This window comes from Pseudophryne corroboree, chromosome 4 (assembly GCF_028390025.1).
Source record: "Pseudophryne corroboree isolate aPseCor3 chromosome 4, aPseCor3.hap2, whole genome shotgun sequence".
Taxonomy (NCBI): Eukaryota; Metazoa; Chordata; class Amphibia; order Anura; family Myobatrachidae; genus Pseudophryne; species Pseudophryne corroboree.
In genome coordinates, this window is record NC_086447.1 from 228,503,024 (window position 1) to 228,507,038 (window position 4,015).

A 4,015-nucleotide genomic window follows, 5' to 3' on the forward strand; every position below is an offset into this window, starting at 1 on the left:
GCACGCTGTTATGAACTGTGTATATATCTCATTTTTGGGATTACGGACTATCTCTCTCTCCCACCAGCATAGATAGAGATTGGCATAGGTAGGAGCACATGCCGCCCCCATTGCTGTGCCCCTGGTTTGAAGAAAGAAGCAATCATTGAACGTGAAATAATTTTTAGTGAGTACAAAGGTTAGGAGTTGGATCAGGAATTCGTTGAAATCACTTTGTCCCTCCATATTCAAAAAATACTTGACTGCCTGTATCCCTGCCTCGTGGTCGATACTGGTGTATCGACTCAATGTCCAGTATCACCAAAAAATGTTTATCCTCTAATCATACATCATGGAGACTTTGTAGGACATCCATGGTATCCTTAAGATACGATGGCAGGGTTAGCACATACTTCCTTAGATGAAGATCTTAGAAGGAGCTGGGTTTCTTCAGAAGTCTGCCTTGGCCGGATACAATTGGTCTGCCCGGTGGGTGTAGTGATGTTCTTATGGACCTTTGGAAGAAAGTACAGAGTCGGTGTCTTCGGATTGTTGGTCAGCAGGTATCCCAGTTCTTGGCTTGTGATCGTGCTTGCTGAGTGAGCATTATTCAGGATTCTCTTCAGTTCTGTTGTATAATTATTAGTCGGTTTGAACAGTATGGGCTTATAGCAGTCATGGTCTCCCAGCTGTCTCATTGCTTCTCTAGTGTACATGTCAACTGGCCATAGTACAATGTTGCCACCTTTGTCTGATGGTTTTATTACAATATCCGTCCATGTACTGATTTCTTTCAGTGCCCTTCTCTCTTGTTTATTCAGGTTATCTTCTCAGTATGTCTTGTCTCTGGATTTATTGTATATGAGATCAAGGTCTCTAGAGACAAGTTCCTGAAATACCCTTACTTCTGGGCAGATGTTCTCAGTGGGGAAAAAGGTGGATTTATTCTTGCAGGTCGGTCTTGTTTCTTGGCTCGAGTTCTCTGTTTGGAGATCCTCCAATATAGCTATAGCTTCAAGATCCTCAGTTGTCATGGGTTCTTCTTCTAAGATTGAAGTCTCTGATGTTAGATCATCTTTCTTTTTGGAGAAGAACTTCTTTAAAAGAAGTTTGGGCCAAAAAGCTTGAGGTCTCTCTAACATTGGAATCTATTTAAAAATTTCATGGGTGTAAATGATAATCCCTTTCTGAGTACCCTGGTGTGATCTTCTGTCATGTTCTTGGTTGATAGATTAATTACTTTTAAATTGGTGTTCTCCTGTCCGTTCTTTGATAATAGCAGGTTGGATATCTCGTGACCAAACTGGTTCGTCCCTGGGGTCTCTTCTTGCCCCTTTGCGTCTTCCTCCTGTTCGTAGTCTTGGTCTGCCTCTTTTCCTGCCAACCCCTAAAAAAGAGGAGGAGCCCATGTTGTCACTTGTATCTGTGTTTTCATAATGGTATGGTTCCAAATCTGTATTGTTGGAGTCCGAGAAGTACTCGCCACCCGAAGAGTCTGCCTCTGAGGATGTGTGGCCCTCGTAAGTACGTCTGTAGTTCCATCTTGGGGCTTGTTGATGTTCCCTTCTTGGGACAGGTTTTTTCCAATTAAAGACATTTCCTATTTAGAAGTCTTTTACGTCTCTCACAAATTTATTGTGCTTATGATCTAGGATTTTATGCTCATAGGGTTGCAAGTCCTTTTTGATCTTTTCAAGGGTCTGTTGAAATCTGGTCTCCTTTTCCCATTTCTCAAGATTCTTACCTAGATTGTAAATTTCTTTTTCAACCGCATTCAACGTCAGGTGACTATGTTTGACTAGTATTGCCATGAGATCTTGTGAGCATTTCATCAATGCCCCTTCCCATTCTGCTGTTAGGTTATCTGTTACTAGAGGGAAGGTGGGGAATATTTTTGGTCGGAGACCTCTTGGGTTGATCTTGTTCTTGGTATAGCTCTCCAAAGTCTTTATATCCCAAGTAGCCCGTATTCTTTTTTGGAGGCGTGCTCTTAATTTGTTCAAGTCTTGTAACCAGTCTTTATTTTCCAGACTGGGTGTACCCATACTAGAAACGATATCCTCTGTGTCGTCAAAAGTAATGTTTCTATGGCTTAATACATTCCGTAGGTTAAAGGCGGCCATTGTCAGTCATATAGTGGGTGGTTGGTGATAGTGTATTGATTGTGTCACAAAACAAACTGTAGTATATGTGTCACTTTATTAATTGTCTAGACCGTGCTGGAACAAGAAACCGAGTATACTCAGAAAGGAACTAGCAAGCACACGCCCCCTAATGGAATGGGTCAGGACAAACACGTCATGCATGACGCACACTCCAGCCCAACTGCAGCCCCACTCAGGATATGAAGCCACGCCCCTCATGACGATCAGACGAGCCCCCGGAAAGCACACATCATGAATGACGCGCATCCATCCCCGAGCTGCGACCCTACTCGGGATGCCCGTGGCCACACACCTATGATGGTGGATGAAGCCCCTGGCACATGTGCGTGTCACAAATGACACGCATCCCATGGCGGCGTCTTATCAATATGTACCCACAGGTATCCAAGGCAACACGCGATGCCTTCTACACATTGCCGGATGTACCCTATTCCCGGAAATGCGGCGGCCTCGCAGGTAATCAATCAAGCAATTACCCCTGATACGTTATATACCCTCATTTGAGATGCATAATCTCACCAGTGAACAAGCCTACCAAAAGGTGAAATGGTCCGTTTGGTCTGTGGGGTTAGTGGGACTGCGCAGCCCACACCCACCATAGGGGTACATCAGTCCAGTAAACGCCCATTTGGGCCCCAATTTTTATATGAATTTTATATGGTTACTTGCTAATTTTCCATTGTCAATTGTTGTTTTATGACATTTGAAACACTGAGAAATTAGGTAATAACTACTGTGATTCAACTTGTGAATCGTTATATCTCTCTTTTTTTAAAAGTGATTATCTCTCTTTGATAATTAAGTTCTTGTTCAGGCATACTTATTTACAAATTGAACTGCTGGAGTTGTAAAAGTCTATACCACATATATACCTTTAAATATCTCTTTAAGGTAACAATAGACTTATAGCTCAATGCAGAGAAGCATTGATTTCTATCTGATAGGTATTATCACTTAACAATTGAGGTGTATACTGTGAGAATTATTTGATAAGCTTCACTTATTTGAGGATTATACTCGGTCAGTTATCCCAGTGAAGTTCTTTTCAATTGTTCTATCTAAGGAATTTAGGAATTCTTACGTCTTTTTTTCTTCACAGGCTTCTCTAGCCTGTACTGACTTGGATTTTCAGCACTTTATCTAAATACTTTTCTCACTCTATCAGGTGCTCTCTCATTCATTAACTTGGACAGCAGAAGCATGTTTCCTTTATAAGGTAGTAGTACTCTCTCATTCAGCAAATTACTGCCATACTCCACAGGATATGCCCAATCTCATCTGATCTTGGAAGCCAATCTATGGTAGGCCTGGTTAGTAATTGGTTGGGAGACCAGCAATGAATACCAGGTGCAGTAAACAGTCAAGCTGAACAGCAGAAGGAAGATATCTATCGACTATTATTCCTCTACAGACTCACCTGTTTCTCATCTAATCCCAGATACACATTAACCCTCTTTGCTTGTGGGGATATGATCACACTCATCGGTTTACTGTGACTTGATTGAAGGAGACCCCCTAATTATAGGGGTTGCAAAATACTGTGACCTCTCTCCTTAATGTGTTTTGAGGGAGAGGGATCCTGTATCAATATCTACCAACCTTCCACAGGAGCAGAAGGCATAAATCTGCTGAATGAAATGCCTTTTGGTGACACCACTTCCTGAATATAGAGCTGAAAGTGTTTGATAACCCATATAGGCAACATTCAATTTTTTTCCTTAGCTACACTTTTACAAATTATTGTGCAATGGATAGGACCAATTAAGAGGTTACCCCTCTGGGAAAAACAAACCTGTTTAATTATATTATTTACATACAAGTATATTATTGAGCTTAAATACTTTCACCAAGGCATTTGATCATTATTGATT

General features: G+C 41.4%; 1 pseudogene; it reads left to right on the plus strand.

Moving 5' to 3' along the window:
• The first annotated feature begins 3,384 nt into the window (after nucleotides 1–3,384).
• On the plus strand, nucleotides 3,385–3,503 carry LOC134912963 (5S ribosomal RNA; annotated as a pseudogene).
• The last annotated feature ends 512 nt before the right edge of the window (nucleotides 3,504–4,015 follow it).